The following is an 18,501-nucleotide window of genomic DNA, read 5'->3' as shown; positions in this document are numbered from 1 at the left end:
ATTGGAAGGGTAATTAGAAAATTTTATCAACAGCTTTATACCAATAAATGAAGCAATCTGGAAGAGATGGAGGCCTTCCTGGAAACCTATAAACTACGAAGACTGAAACAGGAAGAAATTGATTTTTTAAAGAGGCCAGTTAATTATGAAGAGATTGAGTTAGTTACCTTGATCCCCAAACCAGGCAAAGACCCCATCAAAAAGGAGAATTACAGACCAATTTCCCTAATGAATATGGATTCCAAAATTTTCAACAAGATCCTGGCTAATAGAATCCAACAACACATTAAAACGATTATCCATCATGACATGAAGGGGTGGTTCAACATTCGCAAATCGATCAGTGTCTTAGATTTTATCCAGAAAGAAAAATTCAAAAATCATGATTCTCTCAATAGATGCAGAAAAAGCATTTGTCAAAATACAGCATCCTTTCCTGAATAAACACTTCAGAGTGTAGGGATAGAGGGTACATTCCTCAATCTCATAACAACCATCTATGAAAAGCCTACAGCAAATATCATTCTCAATGGGGAAAAACTGGAAGCCTTTCCCTTAAGATCAGGAACACGACAAGGATGCCAACTCTCACCATTATCATTCAACATAGTATTAGAAGTCCTTGCAACAGCAATCAGACAACAAAAAGGGATAAAATGTATCCAAATCGTCAAAGTCAGATGACATGATACTCTATATGGAAAACCCAATAAAGTCCACTCCCAAACTATTAGAAGTTATAGAGCAATTCAGTAATGTGGTGGGATTCAAAATCAATGCTCAGAAATCAGTTACATTTCTTTTTTTTTTAATGATTTTTTATTATATTATGTTAGTCACCATACAGTACATCCCCGGTTTCCGATGTAAGGCTCGATGATTCATTAGTTGTGTATAACACCCAGTGCACCATGCAATACGTGCCCTCCTTACTACCCATCACGGGTCTATCCCATTCCCCCACCCCCCACCCCTCTGAAGTCCTCAGTTTGTTTCTCATAGTCCATAGTCTCTCATGTTTCATTCCCCCTTCTGATTACCCCCCCTTTCTTTATCCCTTTCTTCCCCTACCGATCATCCTAGTTCTTATGTTCCATAGATGAGAGAAATCATATGATAGTTGTCTTTCTCTGCTTCACTTATTTCACTTAGCATTATCTCCTCCAGTGCTGTCCATGTTGTAGCAAATGTTGAGAACTCGTTCTTTCTGATAGCTGAGTAATATTCCATTGTATATATGGACCACAACTTCTTAATCCAGTCATCTGTTGAAGGGCATCTCGGCTCCTTCCACAATTTAGCTATTGTGGACATTGCTGCTATGAACATTGGGGTGCATATGGCCCTTCTCTTCACTACGTCTGTATCTTTGGGGTAAATACCCAGTAGTGCAATGGCTGGATCATAGGGTAGCTCAATTTTTAACTTTTTAAGGGACCTCCACACTGTTTTCCAGAGTGGCTGTACCAACTTGCATTCCCACCAACAGTGTAGGAGGGATCCCCTTTCTCCACATCCTCTCCAACAATTGTTTCTTGCCTTGTCTATTTTTGCCATTCTAACTGGCGTAAGGTGGTATCTCAGTGTGGTTTTGATTTGAATTTCCTTGATGGCTAATGATTTTGTACATTTTTTCATGTGTCTGTTAGCCATTTGTATGTCTTCATTGGAAAAGTGTCTGTTCATATCTTCTGCCCATTTTTTGATTTGTTTATTTGTTTCTTGTGTATTGAGTTTGAGAAGTTCTTTGTAGATCTTGGATACCAGTCCTTTATCTGTAGTGTCATTTGCAAATATCTTCTCCCATTCCGTGGGCTGCCTCTTAGTTTTTCTGACTGTTTCCTTGGATGTGCAGAAACTTTTAATCTTGATGAAGTCCCATAAATTCATTTTATCTTTTGTTTCTCTTGCCTTTGGGGATGTGTCATGAACAAGGTTGCTTTGGCCGATGTCGTAGAGGTTGCTGCCTATGTTCTCCTCTAGAATTTTGATGGATTCCTGTCTCACATCGAGGTCTTTCATCCATTTGGAGTTTATTTTTGTGTATGGTGTGAGATAGTGGTCAAGTTTCATTCTCTTGCATGTAGCAGTCCAATTTTCCCAGCACCATTTATTGAAGAGACTGTCTTTTTCCCACCGGATGTTTTTTCCTGCGTTATCAAATATTAGTTGCCCAAAGAGCCGAGGGTCCATTTCTGGGCTCTCTATTCTGTTCCATTCGTCTATGTGTCTGTTTTTGTGCCAGTACCATGCTGTCTTTGTGATCACAGCTTTGTAGTACAGCTCGAAATCCGGCATTGTGATGCCCCCAGCTTTGTTTTTCCTTTTCAACAGTTCCTTGGAGATTCGGGGCCTTTTCTGGTTCCATACAAATTTAAGGACTGTTTGTTCCAGTTCTTTGAAAAATGTCCTTGGTATTTTGATCAGGATAGCATTGAAAGTGTAGATTGCTCTGGGTAGCATGGACATTTTAACTATGTTAATTCTTCCGATCCATGAGCATGGAATATCTTTCCATCTTTTTATGTCTTCCTCAATGTCTTTCAAGAGTGATTTATAGTTTCTAGAATATAGGTCCTTTACGTCTCTGGCTGAGTTAATTCCAAGGTAACGTATGGTTTTTGGTGCTATTGTAAATGGGATGGATTCCCTGATTTCTCTTTCTTCGTTCTCGTTATTCGTGCACAGAAATGCAACTGATTTCTGAGCATTGATTTTGTATCCTGCCACGTTACTGAATTGCTCTATAACTTCTAATAGTTTGGGAGTGGCTTCTTTTGGGTTTTCCATATAGAGTATCATGTCATCTGCAAAGAGAGACATTTTGACTTCTTCTTTGCCTATTTGAATACCTTTGATCCCTTTTTGTCGTCTGATTGCTGTTGCAAGGACTTCTAGTACTATGTTGAATAATAGTGGCGAGAGTGGGCATCCTTGTCGAGTTCCTGATCTTAAGGGAAAGGCTTCCAGCTTTTCCCCATTGAGAATAATATTTACAGTAGGCTTTTCATAGATGGCTTTTATGAGATTGAGAAATGTACCTTCTATTCCTACACTCTGAAGGGTTTTAATCAGGAAAGGATGCTGTATTTTGTCAAATGCTTTTTCGGCATCGATTGAGAGGATCATATGGTTCCTGAGTCTTTTCTTGTTGATATGATGTATCACGCTGATTGATTTGCGAATATTGAACCACGCTTGCATCCCAGGTATGAATCCCACTTGATCGTGATGGATAATCCTTTTAATGTACTGTTGGATTCTATTAGCAAGTATCTTGTTGAGGATTTTGGCGTCCATATTCATTAGGGAAATCGGTCTGTAATTCTCCTTTTTGAGGGGGTCTTTGCCTGGTTTGGGGATCAAGGTAATATTGGCCTCATAGAATGAGTTTGGTAGCTTTCCTTCTGTTTCTATTTTTTGGAATAGCTTTAGGAGAATAGGTATTATTTCTTCTTTGAATGTTTGGTAGAATTCCCCAGGAAAACCGTCCGGGCCTGGAGTTTTGTTATTTGGAAGGTTGTTTATCACTGACTCAATTTCTTCATAATTAATTGGCCTGTTTAAGGAATCAATTTCTTCCTGTTTCAATCTTGGTAGTTTATAGGTTTCCAGGAAGGATTCCATCTCTTCCAGATTGCTTAGTTTATTGGCATATAGCTGTTGATAAAAATTTCTAATAATCCTTCCAATTTCAAAGGTGCTCGTCGTGACCTCTCCTTTTTCATTCATAATTTTAATAATCTGGGTCCTTTCTCTTTTCGTTTGGATAAGTCTTGCCAATGGTCTGTCAATTTTATTGATTCTCTCAAAGAACCAGCTCCTAGTCCTGTTGATCTGCTCTACTGTACTTCTGGTTTCTGCTTGATTGATTTCAGCTCTAATTTTGGTCAACTGCTTCCTCGTGCGTGGATTAGGCCTGTCCCTCTGTTGCTGTTCCAGCTTCTTGAGGTGAGAATATAAAAACTGCATTTTAGATGTTTCTATTCTTTTGAGTGAGGCTTGGATGGCTATGTATTTCCCCCTTAGGACTGCCTTTGCAGTATCCCATAGGTTTTGGACTGTTGTATTTTCATTCTCATTGGTCTCCATAAATTGTTTAATTTGATTTTTGATTTCCTGGTTTATCGAGTCATTCCTGAGCAGGATGGTTCTTAGTCTCCAAGTGTTTGAGTTTCTTCCAAATTTTTCCTTGTGGTTGAGTTCCAATTTCAGAGCGTTGTGGTCTGAGAATATGCAGGGGATAATTTCAATCTTTTGGTATCAGCTGAGACCTGTTTTGTGTCCCAGAACATGGTCTATTCTTGAAAATGTTCCATGGGCATTAGAATAGAATGAGTATTCTTTGGTTCTGGGGTGTAGTGTTCTATATATATCTATGAGGTCCAAGTCATTGAGTATGGCATTCAAAGCCTTTGATTCTTTGCTTAGTTTTTGCCAGGGTGTTCTGTCTATTTCTGAGAGTGGAGTGTTGAGGTCCCCTACTATTAATGTATTTTTATCTATATGTCTCTTTATTCTGGTTAAGAGTTGGCTTGTGTATCTTGCTGCTCCCCTGTTGGGGGCATATATATTTATAATTGTCATATCCACTTGTTGAATACTTCCTTTAAGAATAATATAGTGCCCTTCTGCATCTCTAACTATAGTCTGTAGTTTAAAATCCAATTTATCTGATATGAGAATTGCTACCCCAGCTTTCTTTTGAGGTCCATTTGCGTGAAAGATGGTACTCCATCCCCTTACTCTCAGTCTGAATGCATCTTTGGGTTTGAAATGAGGCTCTTGTAGACAGCAAATGGATGGGTCATTTCTTTTTATCCAATCTGCAACCCTGTGGCGTTTTATGGGATGGTTCAAACCATTTACATTAAGACTGATTACTGAGAGATATGATTTTAATGTTGCCATGTTGCCAGTAAAGTCTTTGTTTGTATTGGCTGTGACTTTCTGTTCTGTATCACTCTTGGGGCCTTTTTACTTTTATAGAACCCCCCGTAATACCTCCTGTAGGGCTGGTTTCGTGGTTACAAAATTGGTTAGTGACTGGCGATTCTGAAATGTCTTTATTTCTCCATCAATTCTGAATGACAGCCTTGCTGGATAAAGGATCCTTGGCTGCATGTTTTTCTCTGAAAGAGCTTTAAAAATGCTCCCCCAACCCTTTCTCTCATTCCAGGTCTGTGTAGACAGGTCTGACGTTATTCTGATGCTTTTGCCTTGGTACGTGAGAAATTTCTTTGCCCTGGCCACTTTCAATACTGTATCCTTGCATCTAATATTTGCGAATTGCACTATGACGTGACGTGGCGTAGGTTTGTCATGGTTGAGCTTGGGAGGGGTCCTCTCTGCCTCTTGGACACGAATGTTTGTTTCCCTTTCTAGATTAGGGAAGTTTTCAGCTACAATTTGTTCAAATATCTCTTCTAGACCTCTGTTTTTCTCCACCCCCTCGGGGATGCCGATGATTCTAACATTGGATCGTTTCATTGAGTCAGTAATCTCCCGTAACCTACATTCGTGGGCGTGGATTTTTTTAAGACCTTCTTCTATTTTCATTTTTTCCTCTATTAACCCATCCTCCAATTCACTAACCCGTTCCTCTGCTTCTGCGACCCTGGCCGTCAGAGCCTCTAGTTTTGCCTGCATTTGGCTCATAGAATTTTTAATTTCTGTCAGGTTCGCTCTCATTTCTGTCCTTAGGGATTCTATATTCTCAGTAACCTTTTCGTTAATAGTTTTTTCAATTCTACTCATCATTTTGACCATCGTTACTCTGAATTCCATTTCTGATAATTTGGTTACATCCATATCCATTATTTCTGTGGCAGAGGCCACAGAATCACTGTCTTTTCTTTGCCGGGGGGGGGGGCTTCTCCTTCTTGTCATTCTGATGAAGAGAGGTTGCGGGGTTTCCAGAGCCCAAATTATTGACTGGGTCCCAGGCCGTGCCCCTTGTTTTATAGGGATCTTAGGGATGTGGGCTTCTTCTTTAAAGATTTTATTTATTTATTTATGTGGCAGCCAACCAGCGATAGAGGGAACAGAAGCAGGGGAGTGGGAGAGGAAGAAGCAGGCTCCCAGCGGAGGAGCCCGATGAGGGACTCCTTTCCGGAGCGCCGGGATCACGCCCTAAGCCGAAGGCAGGCGCTCAATGACTGCGCCACCCAGGCGCCCGGGTTGTGGGCTTCTTGATTTTTCAGCCTGCCTTCTGGGGGAGGGCCCTGCCGCGCCGATACTCAGGCAGCCATGTTTGGGTAGAGTCTCGGCCTCCCCTGCGAGGGGGGATGGGGATGGGCACTTCCTGAGCCGGTATTTCCAGGCTTTTGTTCTCTGGCGGCTTTCCCTGGCGGTTTGCTGTGCCTCTTCTGAGAGTCAGAGCAGCAGCGGCCAAATTTCAGCCTCTGTCACAGAACAGAGGGATTGCGGCCTGTTCTCTACTAATGTTCTGGCCACTTTAACTCTGTTTCTGTTGGTGCTGCTCAACCCTGCAGCGTCCCGGGATGTGCACCCCACACCCGGTCCCAGCCCTCACTTCCAGGGCCGGCGCATCTCTGTCCTTTGTGTTTCTAACGCCGCCTGCCGCCCCGCGCACGCTCCCGGATCTCCCGGTCTCAGTCTGGATCCAGTGAGCGCACCGGGATTCCGGTGTTCCGCGAGATGCCTGGTGGCGCGCACCCGGCTCACGGTCTCAGTCTGCTGTTTTGCGGGTGCCATCCGCGAGCCCTGCCCGCTCTCCCGTGCAAGTGGCTATCACTTCCCGGCACCCGAACACAGCGGCTCCCTCCCCCTTCCGTTTATCTTCCGATATCTGTGCACAGTTTCATGACTCCCCGCTTCGTACCTCAATACTCAGCGCCGGAGATGTTCATTTGTAGAGATCCAGATGCGTCTTCCTGCGTCTCAGGCTGGTTCCGTGGTTGTTTAGGCTGGTCTGGTACCTATCCAGCTCGACTCGGAGAACTGGCTGAAAACGGTGTCTCCTACTCCTCCGCCATCTTAACTCCCCCAGTTACATTTCTATACACGAATAATGAGACTGAAGAAAGAGAAATTAGGGAATACATCCCATTTACAATAGCACCAAAAACCATACATTACCTTGGGATTAACTTAACCAGAGACATAAAGGATCTATATTCTAGAAACTATAAATCACTCTTGAAAGACATTGATGAAGACAGAAAAAGATGGAAAATATTCCATGCTCATGGATGGAAAGAATTAACATAGTTAAATTATCCATGCTAACCAGAGTAATTTACACTTTCAATGGTATCCAGATCAAAATACCAATGACATTTTTCAAAGAATTGGTACAAATAGTCCTTAAATTAGTATGGAACCAGAAAAGGCCCAGAATCGCCAAGGAACTGTTGAAAAGAAAAAACAAAGCTGGGGGCATCACAATGCCGGATTTCGAGCTGTACTATAAAGCTGTGATCAAAAGGCAGCATGTTACTGGCACAAAAACAGAAAAATAGACCAATGGAACAGAATAGAAAACCCAGAAATGGAACCTCAGCTCTTTGGGCAACTAATATTTGATAAAGCAGGAAGAGAACACCCGGTGGAAAAAAGACAGTCTCTTCACCAAATGGTGCTGGGAAAATTGGACAGCTACATGCAAAAGAATGAAACTTGACCACTCTCTCACACCATACACAAAGATAAACTCCAAATGGATGAAAAACCTCAATGTGAGACAGGAATCCATCAAAATTCTAGAGGACAACATAGGCAGCAATCTCTACGACATCGGCCAAAGCAACTTTTTTCATGACACATCTCCAAGGGCAAGAAAAACAAAAGATAAAATGAACTTGTGGGACTACATCACGATAAAAAGCTTCTGCACAGCCAAGGAAACAGTCAAAAAAGCTAAGAGGCAGCCCACAGAATGGGAGAATATATTTACAAATGATGCTACACATAAAAGACTGGTATCCAAGATCTACAAAGAACTTCTCATACTCAATACTTGAGAAACAAGTGAACAAATCATAAAATGGCAGAAGATATGAACAGACACTTTTCCAATGATGACATACAAATGGCTAACAGACACATGAAAAAAATGTTCAAAATCATTAGCCATTAGGGAAATTCAAATTAAAACCACACTGAGATACCACCTTAAGCCAGTTAGAATGGCAAAAATTGACAAGGCTAGAAACAATAATTGTTGGAGAGGATGTGGAGAAAGGGGATCCCTCCTACATTGTTGATGGGAATGCAAGTTGGTATAGCCACTCTGGAAAACAGTGTGGAGGTCCCTTAAAAAGTTAAAAATTGAGCTACCCTATGACCCAGACATTGCACTACTGGATATTTACCCCAAAGATACAGATGTAGTGATGAGAAGGGCCATTTGCACCCCAATGTTCATAGCAGCATTCTCCACAATAGCTAAATTGTGGAAGGAACTGAGATGCCCTTCAACAGATGACTGGATTAAGAAGTTGTGGTCCATATATACAATTGAATATTACTCAGCTATCAGAAAGAATGAGTTCTCAACATTTGCTGCAACATGGATGGCAGTGGAGGAGATAATGCTAAGTGAAATAAGTCTAGCAGAGAAAGACAATTATCATATGGTTTCTCTCATCTATGGAACATAAGAACTAGGGAGATCGGTAGAGAAGAAAGGGGGGGTAATCAGAAGGGGGCATGAAGCATGAGAGATTATGGACTCTGAGAAAGAATCTGAGGGTTCATAGGGGAGAGGGGTGGGGGAATGGAATAGGCTGGTGATGGGTAGTAAAGGAGGGCACGTATTGCATGGTGCACTGGGTGTTATACACAACTAATGAATCATGGAACTTTACATCAAAAACCAGGGATGTACTGTATGGTGACTAACATAATATAATACCAAATATTACTATAAAAAATTAAAAATAAAATTTAAAAAAATGAAACCAGGGATGTACTGTATGGTGATTAACATAATATAATAAAAAAATACATTTAAAAAAAGTTAAAAATAGTGCTACCCTATGATCCAACAATTGCACTACTGGGTATTTACCCCCAAAGATACAGATGTAGTGAAAAGAAGAGCCATATGCACCCCATTGTTCATAGCAGCATTTTCCACAATATCTAAAGTGTATAAGGAGCCAAGATGCCCTTCAACAGAAGAATGGATAAAGATGTTGTCCATATATACAATGGAATATTACTTAACCATCTGAAAGAATGATTACCCAACATTTGCGTCAGCATGGATGGGACTGGAGGAGATTGTGCTAAGTGAAATATGTCAAGCAGCGAAAGACAATTATCATATGTTTTCACTCATTTGTGGAGCATAAGGAATAGCATGGAGGTTGGTAGGAGAAGGCATGGAAAAATGAAGGGTAGTAAAGAGAGTGGGAAATGAACCACGAGAGACTATGGACTTTGGGACACAAATGAGGGTTTTAGGGAGGAGGCGGGTGGGGTGATGGGCTAGCCCAGTGATGGGTATTAAGGAGGGCATGTATTGCATTGAGCACTGGGTGTTATATGCAAACAATAAATCATGGAACATTACATCAAAAACTACTGATGTACTCTATGGTGAATAACATATCATAATAAAAATAATAATAATATTTTTAAAAAATTTTAAAATAAAAAGTCCAGAGGAATTTTTTGCAGAAAGAGAAAAAAAGTCCATCCAAAAATTCATATGGAATTTCAAGAATTCTTCACTGGACAGAACCATCTTGAAAAAGAAAAACAAAACTGGAAATCTCACACTCCTGATTTCAAAACTTATAGAAAGCTACAGTTATAAGAAACCATGTGGCATAATGATAAGCATACCTTCATATATACGGTCCAATAATTCCCAACAGTAGTGCTAAAATTTATTTGAAGAAATAATAGCTTTCAGGTGGGAGTTAAGATGGTGCAGCAGTAGGAGGACCCTATGTTTTCCTCATCCCTCAAACACAGATAAATAAATGTCAAATCATGTGACCATTCAAGAAATCAATCAGAGGACTGAGAACAAACTGCACAACTAGAGGGAGAGAAGAGGCCACATAATGGAAGATAGGAGGTGCAGAGACATGATTTGGGGGAGAAGAGGATTGCAGGGGGCTGCGGAGGGAAGGGAGCCCTAATCACAGAGAGATGTGGGAGAACCAGCAGTGCACAGGGGATGCACAAAGAAAACACTTCCCCAAAATCACTGACTGGGAAAAAGAGAGGGGCTGATTATCATGAGTTTTTACAACCAGCAGAGCTCAAAGATGAGTTTTAGAAGTCCAAGCTATAGCTGATGTTGAGGCCGGTGAGCACTGTAGAGCTCCTATGGAGGAGGGCCCTGGAGCAGAAGGCACAATCTGAGGATTCCTTGAGATACACCTGGAGACATTGTTCCTCCTTCTTGGAGTGCATCTGGCAGAGGTGACATTGCCTCTCAGGGGACAAAAGAGCCTGCAGGCATCATTACAATCACCTGCCCCTTAAGCATAGGGAGAGAGACACCTGCTGAGGGCAGCTAACTTGGACCCAGGCTTTTTTGTTGTGCTTTACTCTAAACTCCAAGCTCCTGGAAGGTTGAGGTTAAGATGGTGGAGTAGTAGGGAGGGAGTTAAGATGGCGGAGGAGTAGGGGACCCCTTTTTCAGCCGGTCCCCTGAGTCGAGCTGGATAGGTACCAGACCAGCCTAAATAACCACGGAATCAGCCTGAGACGGAGGATGATGCATCTGGATCTCTACAAATGAACATCTCCAGCGCTGAGTATTGAGGTACCAAGAGGGGAGCTGTAAACCGTGCACGGATATCGGAAGATAAACGGAAGGGGGAGGGAGCCGCCGTGTTTGGGCGCCGGGAAGCGGCAGCCACCTGCACGGGGGAGCGGGAAGACACACAGAGGGTACCCGCGAGAGAGCGGACTGAGACCGGTGAGCCGTGAACGCGCGCGCCACCAGGCATCTCCCGGAACACCGGAATCCCGGTGTGCTCACGGGATCCAGACTGAGACCGGGAACTCCCGGAGCGCGCGCGGGGCGGCTGGCGGCTGGCGGGCCACCTGCACGGGGGAGCGGGCGGACTCGCGGTCGGCACCCGCGAAACAGCAGACTGAGACCCTGAACCGGGTGCGCGCGCCACCAGGCTTCTCACGAAACTCCGGAATCGAGGTGTGCTCACCGGATCCAGACTGAGACCGGGAGACCCGGGAGCGCGCGGGGCGGCCGGTGGCTGGCGGCATTAGAAACACAAAGGACAGAGACGGGGCGGCCGGTGGCTGGCGGCATTAGAAACACAAAGGACAGAGACGCGCCGGCCCTGGAAGTGAGGGCAGGGTCGCCGAGTTGGTGCGCACATCCCGGGACGCCGCAGGGTTGAGCAGCACCAACAGTAACAGAGTTAAAGTGGCCAGAACATCAGTGGAGAACGGGCCGCAATCCCTCTGTTCTGTGACAATGCAGCCTCTGCTGCTCTGACCCTCAGAAGAGGCATAGCCGGCCGTCAGGGAAAGCCGCCAGAGAACAAAAGCCTGGAAATACCGGCTCAGAGAGTGCCCATCCCCATCCTCCCTCGCAGGGGCACGGAGACTCTACCCAAACAGGGTTGCCTGAGTATCGGCGCGGCAGGCCCCTCCCCCAGAACACAGAAGGCAGGCTGAAAAATCAAGAAGCCCACAACCCAGGCGCCTGGGTGGCGCAGTCATTGAGCGCCTGCCTTCAGCTTAGGGCGTGATCCCAGCATTCCGGAAAGGAGTCCCTCATCGGGCTCCTCCGCTGGGAGCCTGCTTCTTCCTCTCTCACTCCCCTGCTTCTGTTTCGTTCTTGCTGTCTGTCTCCCTCTCTCAGATAAGTAAATAAATAAAATCTTTAAAGAAGAAGCCCACATCTCTAAGATCCCTATAAAACAAGGGGCACGGCCTGGGACCCAGTCAATAATTTTGGGCTCTGGAAACCCCGCAACCTCTCTTCATCAGAATGACAAGAAGGAGAAGCCCCCCCCAGCAAAGAAAGGACAGTGAGTCAGGGGCCTCTGCCACAGAAGTAACGGATATGGATGTAACCAAATTATCAGAAATGGAATTCAGAGTAACAATGGTCAAGATAATGAGTAGACTTGAAAAAAGTATTCAGGAAAATATTACTGAGAATATACAATCCCTAAGGGCGGAAATGAGAGCGAATTTGACAGAAATTAAAAATTCTATGAGCCAAATGCAGGCAAAACTAGAGGCTCTGACGGCCAGGGTCACGGAAGCGGAGGAAAGGGTTAGTGAATTGGAGGATGGGTTAATAGAGGAAAAATTAAAAATAGAAGATGGTCTTAAAAAAATCCACGCCCACGAATGTTGGCTACGGGAGATTACTGACTCAACGAAACGATCCAATGTTAGAATCATCGGCATCCCCGAGGGGGTGGAGAAAAACAGAGGTCTAGAAGAGATATTTGAACAAATTGTAGCTGAAAACTTCCCTAATCTAGCAAGGGAAACAAAAATTCGTGTCCAAGAGGCAGAGAGGACCCCTCCCAAGCTCAACCATGACAGACCTACACCACGTCACGTCATAGTGCAACTCGCAAATATGAGATCCAAGGATACAGTATTGAAAGCGGCCAGGGCAAAGAAATTTCTCACGTACCAAGGCAAAGGCATCAGAATTACATCAGACCTGTCTACACAGACCTGGAATGAGAGAAAGGGTTGGGGGAGCATTTTTAAAGCTCTTTCAGAGAAAAACATGCAGCCAAGGATCCTTTATCCAGCAAGGCTGTCATTCAGAATTGATGGAGAAATAAAGACATTTCAGAATCGACAGTCACTAGCCAATTTCGTAACCACGAAACCAGCCCTACAGGAGGTATTACGGGGGGTTCTATAAAAGTAAAAAGGCCCCAAGAGTGATACAAAACAGAAAGTCACAGCCAATACAAACAAAGACTTTACTGACAACATGGCAGAATTAAAAGCATATCTCTCAGTACTCAGCCTGAACATTAATGGTTTAAATTCTGGTTTCAAACGCCACAGGGTTGCAGATTGGATAAAAAGAAATGACCCATCCATTTGCTGTCTACAAGAGACTCATTTCGAACCCAAAGATGCATTCAGACTGAGAGTAAGGGGATGGAGTACCATCTTTCACGCAAATGGACCTCAAAAGAAAGCTGGGGTAGCAATTCTCATATCAGATAAATTGGATTTTAAACTACAGACTATAGTTAGAGATGCAGAAGGGCACTATATTATTCTTAAAGGAAGTATTCAACAAGTGGATATGACAATTATAAATATATATGCCCCCAACAGGGGAGCAGCAAGATACACAAGGCAACTCTTAACCAGAATAAAGAGACATATAGATAAAAATACATTAATAGTAGGGGACCTCAACACTCCACTCTCATAAATAGACAGAACACCCTGGCAAAAACTAAGCAAAGAATCAAAGGCTTTGAATGCCATACTCGACGAGTTGGACCTCTTAGATATATATAGAACACTACACCCCAGAACCAAAGAATACTCATTCTATTCTAATGCCCATGGAACATTTTCAAGAATAGACCATGTTCTGGGACACAAAACAGGTCTCAGCCGATACCAAAAGATTGAAATTATCCCCTGCATATTCTCAGACCACAACGCTCTGAAATTGGAACTCAACCACAAGGAAAAATTTGGAAGAAACTCAAACACTTGGAGACTAAGAACCATCCTGCTCAGGAATGACTTGATAAACCAGGAAATCAAAAATCAAATTAAACAATTTATGGAGACCAATGAGAATGAAAATACAACAGTCCAAAACCTATGGGATACTGCAAAGGCAGTCCTAAGGGGGAAATACATAGCCATCCAAGCCTCACTCAAAAGAATAGAAAAATCTAAAATGCAGTTTTTATATTCTCACCTCAAGAAGCTGGAACAGCAACAGAGGGACAGGCCTAATCCACGCACGAGGAAGCAGTTGACCAAAATTAAAGCTGAAATCAATCAAGCAGAAACCAGAAGTACAATAGAGCAGATCAACAGGACTAGAAGCTGGTTCTTGGAGAGAATCAATAAAATTGACAGACCACTGGCAAGACTTATCCAAAAGAAAAGAGAAAGGACCCAGATTATTAAAATTATGAATGAAAAAGGAGAGGTCACGACGAACACCACTGAAATTGGAAGGATTATTAGAAATTTTTATCAACAGCTATATGCCAATAAACTAAGCAATCTGGAAGAGATGGAATCCTTCCTGGAAACCTATAAACTACCAAGATTGAAAAAGGAAGAAATTGATTTCTTAAACAGGCCAATTAATTATGAAGAAATTGAGTCAGTGATAAACAACCTTCCAAATAACAAAACTCCAGGCCCGGACGGTTTTCCTGGGGAATTCTACCAAACATTCAAAGAAGAAATAATACCTATTCTCCTAAAGCTATTTCAAAAAATAGAAACAGAAGGAAAGCTACCAAACTCATTCTATGAGGCCAATATTACCTTGATCCCCAAACCAGGCAAAGACCCCCTCAAAAAGGAGAATTACAGACCGATTTCCCTAATGAATATGGACGCCAAAATCCTCAACAAGATACTTGCTAATAGAATCCAACAGTTCATTAAAAGGATTATCCACCACGATCAAGTGGGATTCATACCTGGGATGCAAGCGTGGTTCAATATTCGCAAATCAATCAGCGTGATACATCATATCAACAAGAAAAGACTCAAGAACCATATGATCCTCTCAATCGATGCCGAAAAAGCATTTGACAAAATACAGCATCCTTTCCTGATTAAAACCCTTCAGAGTGTAGGAATAGAAGGTACATTTCTCAATCTCATAAAAGCCATCTATGAAAAGCCTACTGCAAATATTATTCTCAATGGGGAAAAGCTGGAAGCCTTTCCCTTAAGATCAGGAACACGACAAGGATGCCCACTCTCGCCACTATTATTCAACATAGTACTAGAAGTCCTTGCAACAGCAATCAGACAACAAAAAGGGATCAAAGGTATTCAAATCGGCAAAGAAGAAGTCAAAATGTCTCTCTTCGCAGACGACATGATACTCTATATGGAAAACCCAAAGGAAGCCACTCCCAAACTATTAGAAGTTATAGAGCAATTCAGTAACGTGGCGGGATACAAAATCAATGCTCAGAAATCAGTTGCATTTCTGTACACGAATAACGAGAACGAAGAAAGAGAAATCAGGGAATCCATCCCATTTACAATAGCACCAAAAACCATACGTTACCTTGGAATTAACTTAACCAGAGACGTAAAGGACCTTTATTCTAGAAACTATAAATCACTCTTAAAAGACATGGAGGAAGACATAAAAAGATGGAAAGATATTCCATGCTCATGGATCGGAAGAATTAACATAGTTAAAATGTCCATGCTACCCAGAGCAATCTACACTTTCAATGCTATCCCGATCAAAATACCGAGAACATTTTTCAAAGAACTGGAACAAATAGTCCTTAAATTTGTATGGAACCAGAAAAGACCCCGAATCTCCAAGGAACTGTTGAAAAGGAAAAACAAAGCTGGGGGCATCACAATGCCGGATTTCGAGCTGTACTACAAAGCTGTGATCACAAAGACAGCATGGTACTGGCACAAAAACAGACACATAGACCAATGGAACAGAATAGAGAGCCCAGAAATGGACCCTCAGCTCTTTGGGCAACTAATATTTGATAAAGCAGGAAAAAACATCCGGTGGGAAAAAGACAGTCTCTTCAATAAATGGTGCTGGGAAAATTGGACAGCTACGTGCAAAAGAATGAAACTTGACCACTATCTCACACCATACACAAAAATAAACTCCAAATGGATGAAAGACCTCGATGTGAGACAGGAATCCATCAAAATTCTAGAGGAGAACATAGGCAGCAACCTCTACGACATCAGCCAAAGCAACCTTTTTCATGACACATCCCCAAAGGCAAAAGAAACAAAAGATAAAATGAATTTATGGGATTTCATCAAGATTAAAAGTTTCTGCACATCCAAGGAAACAGTCAGAAAAACTAAGAGGCAGCCCACGGAATGGGAGATTATATTTGCAAATGACACTACAGATAAAGGACTGGTATCCAAGATCTACAAAGAACTTCTCAAACTCAATACACGAGAAACAAATAAACAAATCAAAAAATGGGCAGAAGATATGAACAGACACTTTTCCAATGAAGACATACAAATGGCTAACAGACACATGAAAAAATGTTCAAAATCATTAGCCATCAAGGAAATTCAAATCAAAACCACACTGAGATACCACCTTACGCCAGTTAGAATGGCAAAAATAGACAAGGCAAGAAACAACAATTGTTGGAGAGGATGTGGAGAAAGGGGATCCCTCCTACATTGTTGGTGGGAATGCAAGTTGGTACAGCCACTCTGGAAAACCGTGTGGAGGTCCCTTAAAAAGTTAAAAATTGAGCTACCCTATGATCCAGCCATTGCACTACTGGGTGTTTACCCCAAAGATACAGACGTAGTGAAGAGAAGGGCCATATGCACCCCAATGTTCATAGCAGCAATGTCCACAATAGCTAAATCGTGGAAGGAGCCGAGATGCCCTGCAACAGATGACTGGATTAAGAAGCTGTGGTCCATATATACAATGGAATATTACTCAGCAATCAGAAAGAACGAGTTCTCAACATTTGCTACAACATGGACGGCACTGGAGGAGATAATGCTTAGCGAAATAAGTCAAGCAGAGAAAGACAACTATCATATGATTTCTCTCATCTATGGAACATAAGAACTAGAATGATCAGTAGGGGAAGAAAGGGATAAAGAAAGGGGGGGTAATCAGAAGGGGGAATGAAACATGAGAGACTATGGACTATGAGAAACAAACTGAGGGCTACAGAGGGGTGGGGGGTGGGGGAATGGGATAGACCGGTGATGGGTAGTAAGGAGGGCACATATTGCATGGTGCACTGGGTGTTATACACAACTAATGAATCATCGAGCCTTACATCGAAAACCGGGGATGTACTGTATGGTGACTAACATAATATAATAAAAAATCATTATTAATAAAAAAAAAAAAAAAAAAACCAAAAAAAAAAAAAAAAAAAAAAGATGGTGGAGTAGTAGGGTGACCCTATGCTTGCCCCCTTCCTTGAACACAGCTAGATAAATATCAAATCATTCTGAACACTGAAGAAATCAATCTGAGGACTGAAAGAACAAACTGCACTACTAGAGGGAGAAAAGAAGGTGTGGAGACATGATTTGTGGGAGAAAAGAACCACGAGTGCTGCAGAGGGGAGGGAGCCCTGATCATGAAGAGAGGAGAGAGAGAGAGAGAGAGAGAGCTCAATGCACAGGGGATTACACACGATAAACACTTCCCCAAAACAACTGACGGGGAAAACAAGAGGGACTGATTATTGTAAGTTTTTATAAGCAAAGGAGCTCGAAGTCTGAAGTTTAAGAAGTTAGTGCCATTGCCATGGTGGAGCCTAGGGTCTAGTGGTACTCCTGTGGAGAAAGAGGGCAAAGGCCCGGGAGCAGAAAGCATGGTCTGAGGATCCTCTGGGTCACACTGGGAGAGATAGTTCCCCTTCTGTGAGTGCATTTAGGAGAGGTAGCACTGCCACTTCAGGGAACAAAAGAGACAGCAGGTGCCATTGCACTGCCCTTTTCATTAACATAGGGGGAGAGGCACCTGCTGAGGGCAGCTAACCTGGATACCAGCTTTTTGCTGTGCTTTAACATAAACTCCAAACCCTTGCATATTCATAGGACTGGTCTTCTGGGACAAAACAGCACCACCCACAGCCTGGAGAGACCCTCCCTCCGATGATCAGTGTGGATCCATGCTGTACCAGGCCCTGAAATTTGTAGTTTTGAAATGAAGCCAGCATGCCTGAGATAAAAGCTGGGAGCATTGCACCACTGCATGGGCAGATGGCCAAAACACAGACAGGGTGAAGTCCGTGATCTGAGGGATGGCAGGGACACATGAGGGGGGATTGTTCATTCCTCCATGAGGGCTTCAGGACAACAGTGGGTGTGAACTCCCCTCTCCGGGGAAGAGAGAGTGGGCTGACCCCATTTTTTATCTCCTGCCAATTGGTGTAGACAGATTTCAGTGAGCACCCACAGTGGAGGCTAAAACTGCTTACACCAAGCTACATTTGGTGTAGCTGCACTCTGCAGGTGCTTTTTTTAGTAGGGCAAGTATGTCTGAGAGTCAGAGCAGCAGCAGGAACCCCCCCCCCACATGACCAGCACAAACCCCCCACATGTACCAAGCCCACTTACCACAGAAAGCTGCAAAGCTTCAGCTCTAGTGGGAATAGGATCAGGCCTCTATTAACAAGCAGACCAAAGCACACCCAGTTGAAACTCACCACACACTGGATAAGGTTCCAACACTCCCCACTGCAGGCTAAGGGAAAGAGCAGCCACAGCAGAACAGCAGAGTACACACAGCATACACCAGAGATACTTCCTGAAGCTCCAGGCCCTCGGTAGTATATGACTACTTCTTCATAAAGC

The sequence above is a fragment of the Ursus arctos genome, chromosome X (genome assembly GCF_023065955.2).
Source record: "Ursus arctos isolate Adak ecotype North America chromosome X, UrsArc2.0, whole genome shotgun sequence".
NCBI lineage: Eukaryota > Metazoa > Chordata > Mammalia > Carnivora > Ursidae > Ursus > Ursus arctos.
Note: the sequence above shows the minus strand (reverse complement) of the source record.